The 12,084-nt window shown below is 40.8% G+C and overlaps 1 non-coding gene across 6 annotated transcripts in view; it reads right to left on the minus strand.

Annotated features, from left to right (window-relative positions):
• Positions 1-234: 234 nt before the first annotated feature.
• Positions 235-12,084, minus strand: part of LOC109038355 (uncharacterized) — a 121,092-nt gene continuing 109,242 nt past the window's right edge. For 2 of the 6 annotated variants that reach the window (XR_011900438.1, XR_011900437.1), the window contains exon 4: positions 235-3,224. This is a non-coding gene — a transcript (uncharacterized protein). The remainder of the gene's footprint in view (positions 3,225-12,084) is intronic. The other 4 variants (XR_011900436.1, XR_011900439.1, XR_002009574.2 and 1 more) reach the window with 3 other exon arrangements.

A 12,084-nucleotide genomic window follows, 5' to 3' on the forward strand; every position in this document is an offset into this window, starting at 1 on the left:
GCGGATTTGAGTGCAAATTTCAGTGAATTTTCTGCGAAGTACGTGGCAAATTCCTTAATATTGTCAAACGAATCCGCTTAAACGTTCTCTTGTGAAAAATTGAATTGCTGATTGCCAATTGCTGCAATGATGTGGTTTGGTTCCTTTCTGTTAAACGCGGTCCATTTCAACTATTCCCAGCTTGCCCCCCCCCCCAAAAAAAAAAAAAAAAAAAAACTAAAACACGCGTTTTTCTGACTAATACTTAGGGGTCATTTTGTTGGTCGCCGCTTAAATAGCTCCTTCCCTTAAGAAGACCGATTCAGTTCAAAATAACGACTGAATGAGATTTCAGAGGGCCTTTAACATCGAATCAAATGGGAATTAGTTGAACTAAACAGTACGATTCAACTGCGTTGCTTCATGTCTGGATACATTCATAGTATACCGATATTTTCCCATCGGCTGAATTTGAGTTTAAACGGCGGAAACAAGATTTAATGTTTTTACAAAATTTGAGATTGATACAGAGCTACCATAAATTTGGGAGAACCGTAATTGATTTGTTTGTTTCCGAGGGCAAGTCATTAAAATCTACTAGTGAGGTAATTCACTTGACTTTTTATCAAATCCAGTAGAGGAAATTCTTTAATTTCTTCCTTTTTCATTTCTTCTTTGTTCTTAATACTCCTTCAAACCTAGTAATTTTACGACACTACTGTCAAACGGATATTACTTTCAGATTGTAATTTCATTGACTCAGATTTTTAATTTTTAGCGATTATTACAAAAAAAATTGGTGGCAAAATTTCACTTACCTGTATCAGGAGCTATTTAAATTTCAGAAACATGGGTCAGGAAAATTTACTGAACGATAACCTATTATTTTATTGCATTCTAGAGATAGGAACAAGATCTGCGGAAGTTCTTGTTTTTTAAACAAATTACTGAGAGCGAGCCGATAATTGAAATTTTCTTATGTGAATTTCTACTCGATTTGACGTTTGAAAGTCGAGATAGAGGCTACTCTACTTTTCAGATGATCTCGCAAGATTTACAACGTTGCAAAAAAGTACTAAAATTGTAAATTTCTCGAATATTTCCAGTAAAATTTGGTCCTCTCGTAAATACGAGTCGAAACTTTTTAATTTTGTGACCAAGCGTGCTTTGTGGTGTAGCTGACAGACTACAAGTTTAAACTTTTCCATTTCAATTGAAACGTGCATTAGCCCAACTCATTTTAGTGAGGCAAAGTACGAACTAAAGCACTCCATCACACGCTTCCACTTCAAAATCTTACGTGCGCAAAAATATTCTTACACCGGGAAGTTGTAGGAGATAAACGCCCCTAGAAAATACGAGTAAAGCATTTATTCGTAACTAAGATTGGTTGAAGGGGAGAAAGTAAAAGTCACAACGTTTCAACGATTTTCGTTGCATTTTAGCGGTGTTAAATGTAATTGTTAATATAAATCACCTTGGGGGTTAATTTCCTAACTTCCGTTGCGTCTATTGCTTTTCATGTAAAAATACGAAGAAGAATAATTATGTGAAGGGTGTGCTTTATTTCATGCTTTAAGATATTTTTTTTTTTTTTTTTTTTTTTTTTTTTTTTTTTTTTTTTTTTTTGGTATTTGATGCAAAATAAACTTAATTTTGTTTGCTGATCGTTCTGATATATGACGTCGGAATGTCATAATAAAGGCTCCAGCAAAGGCCACGGACTTTGAAAGGAGTAATTTGTAGCAATAATAGTTCTAAAATCGCACTTCATCGATGGAGAGGCAAAAGTGAGAGTCGAATTAATCTCTTCTCACCTACGGGTTGCCTTTGCGTGTTGCACTCATATTTGAAGAAATAACATTTCGTGACAATCAACAAGCCCCTTAATGATGATTGCAATGAGCAACGTGTTGAGCAAACTGCAAAGGGAGTTAAGCTATCTTCATACCATTAAAACGGGGTTTTCAAGATGGGATATCTTAAGCATTCGACAGTCCGACATTTCTTACTTCACTTTTGTCGCAGAAAATTCGGTTCATTAGATTTTATTACGGTTAAGCTGTAGACTAATCCTTTCTCATTTAGTGGTCTCTTCCCTCGGTTACTTTTAGCTATACATACATATGAGTCGCTTTCATAGCGCTCTCTGGCGTTCTGCGACGCCTAATTGCCACAAAACGCGGTCTTTTCACAACCCGTCAGGGAGTAGGTACACTGGAAAAAAGCCGCTTGGATCTAGAGTCCAGACTCTTAAAAACATTGACATCTGACCGGTGCACTTCGTTTGGCGCAATGCGAGAAGTATTCATGCCGTCTTGTAGGCGCTAATATGCGCGCCACGCCGACCGCACTGTTTGGCGCAATACGTGAAGTATTCCACCAGAATTTTACGTAGAACACGATTCGCGCAGTAAAAACTACTAATATCAACTCCTGCATAGGAAAAAAAAAACACATTGGATCTAGAGTCCAGACCCTTAAAAACATTGACAAGAAAAAATACTCTTGATTCAATCGGATTTTTGCTTAAATCGAGGACCAAGCCTCTTAATTCAAGTGGATTTCCTTTTGATGCAAGCAAAAATCGGATTGAAGCAAGAGTATTTTTTCTTGTCATTGTTCTCAAGGGTTTGGACTCTAGATCTAAGCAACTTTTTTCCGGTGTACTCCCCCATCTCATTTAAAACCCCCTGTCGCCACACAGTGGATCGAGTCAATAGGAGAGGTCGGACAAACTTTTGAAACTTTAAACGCTTATAACTCCATTTATGCAAAATTTTGAGGTTCTAAAATTGGTTTAATTGGAGTTCTCGTGACATTTTCATCCGGGAGCACCCCTTGACATTAAAAATATGGCGAAATAAACATCAAAATTTGAAGTTTTAGTCGAGAATTTCATGTCCAACCTCTCGAATTGACTCGATCCACTGTGCGCCACCCTTTCTCGAAGGGGACGCCCTTCGTCTCTACTTTTAGCTATTCGTTGCTAAATTTTCAAGCAGCACGTGTTGTCGAAATAAATGTTTTTTGTACCGGAAGAATCGATTTATCGATCGATTTGACCTCAATTTGGCGGAGGAAAGGGGTTTCATAATAAATGCCACGTATCGCCCACGAACTCCAGTGACCCAAGAGCCCAGAGCGTCAGGGCGTAGGGCGCAGGGACCTCGTTTCATACATACCTGATGGGATACCAAATTGCTACTTGCACAAATTGACCGACTGCAAATCCGCGAGCTCGTCTGCAACAGAAAAGAGGGAAGAAGAAAATTAATGATTTGTTCGGCTTACGGGTTCTTGAACTTTGTCGCGTCAGCTCCAAAGGGAATTCTAGAGCAAAACCAACCCCTTAAGTAAACGATAAAAAACAAATACATCAATAAATACATGAAAAAATTAAAATTAAAAGTGGACAGGAAATACGATGAAACTGAAAATGAAGGAGCCCTTAAAAAAATTCGACGGTGTAAGTCGGCAATCGCATAACTCGGTTTGCGACGTCGCAGACTTCCTGTCATACTTTATTTTTTTTAAACGGCAAACTGCTCGACGGGAATTCTTTAAAACTGCCGTGATTTTTCTTCTCTGTGGGAAGAAACTTCTGCAAAAACTTTAGGGAATGATGCCAATTTGTTCTCCTTTAAAAAAATAACATAGATGCGGAGATTTTCATACACCGCAAACGAGTTATGTGATTGCCGACTTACACCGTCGAATTAGGTAACGTGAAAGGAAAATGGGCTAGTTCTGGGTATATGCGTCCATCTACATTATACCGTAAGTTAGACGGTGTGGATTGGGGAATATATTTAGTCTATGTAACGCCTTCATTTCACAAAGTATATAACAAAGGATATTGTGTGTAGCAATAGTTATCTCCTCGAATGGATGAAGGCGCCTTGCGAAACGAAATTTTGAACGCCGGCTCTCAATTTGAAGATGCGAATGGCGTGCCTATTTTCCTATGGAAGACAGTTACACTCGGTAATTATTCATGATTCAAAGTACGTTCCTTTCCTTGAACTCGTAAAAATGCCGGTATCCAAGATTGGTACTATATGGATGGACAGAAAACGTATTCTAAAACCAGGTTCATACATTCTCGATTTACGGATAGAGTCGATTAGAGTTCCATTATTTCACTGAAGAATTTGTTGTCGTTGGGATCGCTTATGGGAGGAGCTGAAAGCCAAGGGCATATCGCGGAAACGACAACTGCTTTCGCACGCTCGAGCGAATCTATCTTTCCGACGATATCTGTCGACGAATCTAGACGCTGACTTAAAAAAAAGTACCAGCGGAGACGAAAAACTGGAAAAATGAAAACACGAGGCTGAGTGTCCACCACTTGGAAGCTTCACTTTGAACGTGTGACCAGCGGGCTGATTGTTGAAATTGATAGACAAAGCGATAGACAAAGAAGACATAGGGCGTATGGAGTGATACTATTGGTTGAAATGGGTGGTTCCTAAAGACATATATACTGGAATCACACGCTGAATTTGGCAGCTGGCTGAATATGGAAGTCAACGGTCATCGCTCAACAGCTGAAATACCGCAAATTCGAGTTATCTTCATCCAGATGCGTATCAAATCTATTCGAATAGTTCAGACAAATCCGACATTATCCGATGGTCCGTGAGAATCGTCGACGTCCACATTCAAGCCGCACATTCAGCTCCCTCATTCAGCGTGTGATTGCGGCATAAGGGAGAAAATGATGGACTATAATTGTAAGGATCTCCTTGGTTCCCGTTAGTTAGTCTATTACCTACCTTCTATGTCCATTGCAACCACCCGCTTCCACCAATAGGATCCCTCCATATCCCTGTTGTATCTTTTGTCTATAGCTTTGTCTATCAATTTCAAGAATCAGCCCGCAGAGCTTTTTGGCCATTTCTGTGTACCTATTCTATCTCCTCATGTAGGTACGAGCCCAATACTTGACTCCGTGCAATTACACAAAGATATAAGTCGATGAAAAACACGAGTAAGGGTTCTGGATACGGATTGGATCTTGGAGATAAACGCGGCGCACGGCGCGATGGTCATTGAGTCCGGAAAAGGCGCAGGGTGTAGCCGGGGGCGACGGGCCCCAATTACTTGATGGGCGATGGGCTGGGCCCCGGGCCGCCCCCCCCCCCCCCGCCCGGGGTCGGGGCAGTTGCAGTATTGTTCGAGGCCGCGCCGCCGGCGACACGCTACGCGGCCGCGACACCCGCAAATTCTGCCACAACTTTTCAACAACCACTCCGCTCATCTCTCTACTATACTCCATGATGCCGTGCTAAGGAAAAACAACGGACGAGCATTCAGACGTTGCCAAATTTTCAGGAATACACAATGAATTTTCTGGGAAACTAGTGAATTTCTTTCTTCAAATTTTTTTCAGATAATAGAGAATTTGCAAGTGTCTGAAATTTGATGAATTTCGTGTCTGAGTGGAAACTACTAAGTGAAATGAACACGGAGGATACCCTTGGTTCATGAATTTAACAATTATTGGAGGAGATATGACAAAATGTGCTAATCCGTTGAAATACATGTGTTCAAATGGAAAATGCCGCCAGATGACGTCTCTAGGCGGTGCATTTTCTCACTTTTAAATTGATTTTTATACTATTTCCCATAGCAGAAAAAAATTATAAAAAATATTGTGAAATCAGCTTTAAGCACTTTCAGATAAAGCAATAAGAAACTTGGATGCAAATTCTCCATTTTATTCGCAATTTAATCTGAAGCATGTGGAAGTTTTAAAGAAAAATGCTCATCGATTTCCAAAAAAATAAATATTTAATCGGAGGAAATTTGGCAACCTCTTAATGTTTATACGGTGTTCTTCCTTAGCACGGCAGTGCGTCAAGTACCTCCGTCACTCCTTTGATTTAAGGGCGTACTTCAATTTTCACCTGAGCCCTGGAAAACGTGTAGCTATACCGGCGACAGGGTGCATTTTAAAAAGTAGTTCCCATAAAATATGAATTATGGCAGGAACTCGACAGCGTCGCAAACCGAGATACGCGGTTTTTGCAGCTTCACCGTGGACAGGGCTCACGTAGCGTAGATTTCAATCTGGCCGATGAACACGAAACGAGCGATCGGTGGTTAAATCAGACACCTCCAACTCTGCCGTGCTAAGTAAGAACGTCATGTGAGCTTCCAGGTGTTGCCGGATTTCCTTCAATAAATTACGAATTTTTAGCGACATTTTTCTCCAAATTTTTCAGAGCAATTCACTGTAATTTAATCAACAATTTCCGAAAGTATCAAGACAAAATATTCGTAAAGTTCATCAAAAATGAACGTTCCATACAGTGAAATTCGGCAACATCTATATGTTCATAGTGCGTTTTTCCTTAGCACGGTAGTGCAACTGCGCTGGGCGGGGTGGTGAGAAGGGGAGGGGGGGGGGCGACGGCATTCACCCCTCGGAACGTATCGCCGCTCCACTGACGTAAGCGCGTAATTCGATTTTCGCATGAGCCCCAGAAAGCATGAACATGTATAGACAGTAGCGTAGCATGCTTTGCGATCTATCGATATTTCCCCATTTGAAGTTGTGGTAAATATCGATTATTATGGTGTTCGCTGCGAACACCCTGTTTATCGATACTTTTCCATAGGTTTAAACGGCCGATATATCGATACATCGCACTGCATGTATAACAAGGCTCACGTGGAAATCGAGATACGCCCTTACGTCAGAGGGGCGCCGGTATGTGTGACAGGACAGGGCGATCAGCTGATCAGAGATGAGTTGGGTCGGGGCCCGGGTTTGGACGTCGGAATGGATGAGGATAGGAAGTAGGAAATGGGAAATTGGAAAAGGGGAATGGCGCGAGACGGGGGCGCGGGGGGCGGGGAGGGGCGCGGAGATGTCATCGTCATCGACAACGCCCTTCCCCAACTGAATAAACACAATAAAAGTTACGGGCAGGTCATGGGTTATTTCCCAATTGCATTCACAATCGCTGCTCCCGCGCGATCCCGGTGTTGGCCGACGTCGCCGCCGTGTGTGAGTGCTCCGGTTCCTCGTTTCCGACCGGCGGGTTTTCACGACTGGTTTTCCTTTACGGGCTCGTTTAAATGGACGTATTTCTGCCAAACGGAACTATGTGCATTAAGGCATGAGCCTTGAGACCCATAAGAATAAATGTATAACAGGGCTCACGTCATAATGCACATGGTTCCGTTTGGCAGAAATACGTCCAAATAATTCCAATTCTCAACGACTTTTTTCGTGTATTGGGATTAAGAAATGCAGTTTTTTTCTTGTTGGTTTTTTTTTCACACGTGAAAAAATTCTTGTGTAGGGAACTTCGAGGGAAATTTGTGGTTCTACCATTGTCAGGGTTGCCACAAAATTTAGAAGCAGAAATTCCCTGAAACTTCCTTGCTCAGTGTGTCTGCTAAAACAGACTGGCCAAAAATCAGTATTTATACAGTACTTTTTCAGTATATTCCCAAAAAATTCAGTACCTCCTCAACAGAAAAATTCAGCTCTTTTGTAGTTGCTTCATTCGGAAAATTTCAAAATTTTGAAATTCTCGCTCAAATTGCGACGAAAATGAAAAAATTCCGGACCTTCTTGCGGAAATTCCGCCCTTTTTCAGCACTTCCGGACCGCCCTTAAAAAATCAGTACTATTTCCGGACTTTCCGAACTTGTAGACACCCTGCTGATGGATTTTTGTGAAATTCCCTAACAATTGAAGATATGCCGGTTGGTGAAAAAGACATGATTAAAAATATTTTCAGGCAAATTTGTTCTTTGAAACGGCAAACCTTTTCTCGACGGCAAATAAATGTGACTTGAGGATTTTTCCCGGGCATTTTCGTCATTTTCCCTGACATTTCAAGGTTTTAACTGACACTAAAAAATTCCCTGACATTTACCGGTATTTCCTGACTGTGGCAATTCTGCATTGTTCATTGTAAAGGCTTTTAATCAAGGGAGTCCGAGTCCGGAAAGTCTGGATCCCTTTCCCGTCATGACTAGAAAATTTTACCATGAAAAACTCATTTTTCATAACTTAGAGGAACGTTTTACCATGAGAAATTTTCGACCGTAGACCCCTCCCCTACTTGAACAATTTCGGCAGCGCAACTAGACCGGTCAAAATTATTTCTATGTAAGACGATCGTGAGTGAAATTATACTTTTGGAGGGCAACAATGGACAAATGAAATCGAAGAGAGAAAACTCGAATATTTCGGCCGAAATGTGACACATGCGCTAATGCTGTATTAACTCTAGGCCTTACAGCCGAATAGACCGGATATCAACTGTCTGTCAGCTTCGTCTATCGTGTTTCGTATTGTTTTCCTCGAGCTTTTCTTAAACATCTACAATAATCGACTGAGACGATGGCAATAAGAAAGATAGAATACATCGTGCTCATGTGACCCAAATATCCTTTGAGCTCTCTCGACACGTCACCTGAGGAGTAAAGCCTGTAAAAAACATGTGAAAAAGTAGATGAGCAGCTGAGGGCTTAAATGTTCTCTATTCCAGGGACCAAATTTTTGTTGGGGCTCGTCAAAATGGTGCATCCATTGGTGTTGTTTCAGCTCGTCGATACATTCGGCTGAGTCGTCCCAACACTGTTATTGTCATTTCTATATTTCATTCATTGCCAAATGGACCATCGAATCGATTGCAGATAAAACGGTGGATCCAGGAGTGATGGTGGCTCGTTGAGGAAATTTGCGGTTTGGGCCGAAACGATTTAACGACCTTGCATGCCGACCGCTCACAACAGTCAATGACTGATTTGATCTAGACTTATCATTGTTCTTCCACTGTAAACGGGAGGTTGAATTTCCTGCTTTTAATGTAAATCACGTATTTTAATTTCTCACTTACAGGTTAATTTGAACATTTTTGATATGTTCTGCATATTTTTCTACGAGGAAACATTCATGCTGTTCAAACGTCTATTTCTCCTTTCAAGGACCTTTCTAAAAAAAATTTATAAAAAACGAAGACTAGCCAAAGTGTCCAATACAAAGATAAAAATTATTACTATTTCATTTCATACGGATCAAAATTGGATTGCATTTTGCGATAAGGAACCACTAGCCCTGGCTCTTCCATAAAAGCACCTCCCTGCATAGGGAAACCAATGGCATGTATGTTGTCTAAAATTAGCCAGAAATAGTGGTTCCTTTTTGCAAAATGTAATCCAATTAATGCATCATAATACGATAGACAATTGGGCCGTGTTTAGCAGAAAGGACACCCACAAGCCACATTCCGCACACATGGAAAATTTTGAGGAATTCACTTCGAGCTTTGCGGAAAATTCACTGAAATTCGCATAAAAATTTGCAAAACCATTTTCATGTAAAAAATTCAATTGCCGAATTAAGTTTGGTATTATATGATGGGGCTTGGTCAGTTCATTTTTCTGAACAATAAAAGGAAATCACGTGAATATATTCCAGAACTTTGAAAACATTGACAAGAAAAAATACCTTGAATCAATTAGGTTTCTTTCATGTTTGAAAGTCAAAATCGAATGTCCCATTGGCGTGTATTAAGAGGCTGGTTCATACTTAACCTGAAAATAGAATTCTCGACTCTGAAATTCATGAGTATTCACAATTTCCATTTGTCGACATTTTTCAATTCAGTGGCACTCTAGATGCATTGGTTTCCTTTCTACTTAATGCGGTCCAATTAAACCGAATACAACCCCCTTAGGGACCCTGGGGTCCCGGTCTTGTGGCCCATTTCAAGACGAAGCCAGTAGGACGGATGAAACCCGCCACGAGACTCGCGTCGCGCGTCGCTAGATGGCGCCAAACATTCGTCATCCCAGTCGAACGCGCGGTCAATTAGTGAAAAGGGCGGCAAGCGGGAGGCTTTACGTGTATGCACTGTTTTCATGAAAGGCCCGAGCGGGCGGGCAAGTACTCGCTCAGTACTCGGCCGTTATTGGCCGACTCGGCCGGGGGTAATTGTAATTACAAGAAAGTTAATTGGGTCGCGACCTTAATACTTGCCCACCGCCACCGCCATGCAGCATGGCTTCTTCCGCTCGGTTGCGATAAATCGATCCTTCTCCCATTTAAACCCGTGAAAAGGATCGATTATCGCAGCGATCGCTACGAACACCTTAGTAATCGATTATTTAGCATGGCTTCAATGGGAGGATGCATCTCTTGACGCCGCGACCCGGCGACGACTTGACAGCAGTTACGTAACCGAGCTCCAAGTTAAATCGGTGGACGGTATAACAGAACAAGTCGATTTCTGCAAGAGCTCTCAGCTTCGTGAGAATTACTGGATTCTAGGGCTCATTGGTTGGTGGACTTTTGTCATTTTTGCATTGACCGATTCAGTTGGACTTGGTGTCCCATTGTTGAGCCTCAGGGCTCGACGTGGGAAAATGGACCACTTGACGCGGCGAGAATTGAAACCAGTCATGTTTCCGCGACGAAAACGCAGAAAACGTAAAACGCCCTAGTAGCACAGATTGTCAAAAAAGGGGTTAAAAGTCGTAAATTTTTTAAAGAAAACTCATAAAAAAATACTGTTGACATGTCCGAGTTATATGGAGCCCTTCCTAAAATCTTTTTACATAAAAATGCAAACTTGAACTTTTTCAAGTCTTTCATCCCTTTAGTAAGGTATATTCCAACAAAACTAATACATACAATTTTAGCTTTCCATGTTTGCTGTTTATCTTGTGTTTAGCATATATTAGTATGAGTAATTTTTAGAATTTAACGTAATTTCAATGTGATTTTTTTTCAAAGCATTTTCTAAACATAAATTTCACAGGGAATTTACTCCGTCAAGAAAAAAAGGGTAAAACTTACAGTACAAGAACAAATATTACGATAAGTTAATATGTACTAAAAGAAACTTAATTCAAACGATTGAAATGAAAAAGAGCTATGCACATAAGATTCGCGGGCTTCTTCGTTCCTTTTGATTATTCATTAAATTAATTTGTACTCAAGCGCTTTCAGCACGGATGCGTGCGATGGACAAGATGTCTCTCCTGCAGAATCGCCTTAAGAATTTGGACCAAACTATACGATTATGAACGATAATTTCTGGCTCATCTGAAAAAGCTCCTATCTGCACAGGGTGAACAATGACTCATTTACGATGTTTTTAGAAATGGTAGTTCCTCATTTAACTTGGAGTCCTTGGTATGCTGACCGGGACTGGCGGGAGCCAGGAATCGTTGAGACAGTGACGTATCAAATAAACGGGCAGAAACAGCGTATTTACAGATTAGATTCGATGAGACTTAGGTGGTTTCCGTACAGCTGCCCAGACTAGGCGTCATGTTAATGGGATAATAGCGAGCGCATTTTGGCACTAGATCGGGCGCATCCACTTCCTCGTCTACGCTGTAGCCAGATCATCCTTGAAAAATAAGACATTTGGCTTGCAAAGAAAATAGAAGCCTGTTATAAGTCGATATTTGGAAAATATTTTCAAAATATTGCAATCGTAATGTTATGCACACAATTTAGTGGAGAAAACGCTTAAAAAAGTCCATAAAAGACGTTTCAAATTGACAAGAGTATTTCTTCCCCCAAAATACTTGTGCATGTGGTAATTTCATGAATGTATTCCTGTTTGATATACGGTATTCCAAACCGAAAATTGAACATTTTATGAATTTCACTATTTCCTCTAATTTTTCCCAATTGCGCCTAACCCGCCCGTCCATCCAGAGAATACATATTTTAGAGACCCCACATTGGGAAAAACACATTGGATCTAGAGTACAGACTCTTGAAAACATTGAGAAGAAAAAATACTCTTGATTCAATCGGATTTTTGCTTGAATCAAAACGAATTCCGCTTAAATTAAGAGGCTTGGTTCTTGATTTAAGCTAGATTCTGACTGAATCAAGAGTACTTTTTCTTGTCGATGTTTTTAAGAGTCTGGACTCTAGATCCGATGTGTTTTTTTTTCCCAGTGCAGAGTGAGGCAAACGCTAAATTCGGAAAGTCAACACTACCTCATCACTATTAGTGGTGGGCGAGCGACTTATGTTAAGCAAAAAATTAAATAAAATTTGCGTATTGGTGACAGATGGATGTCGGGGTGGAGAACTTAGCTGGACGAGTTTCT

Source organism: Bemisia tabaci, chromosome 8, assembly GCF_918797505.1.
Source record: "Bemisia tabaci chromosome 8, PGI_BMITA_v3".
In the NCBI taxonomy this organism is placed as follows: Eukaryota; Metazoa; Arthropoda; class Insecta; order Hemiptera; family Aleyrodidae; genus Bemisia; species Bemisia tabaci.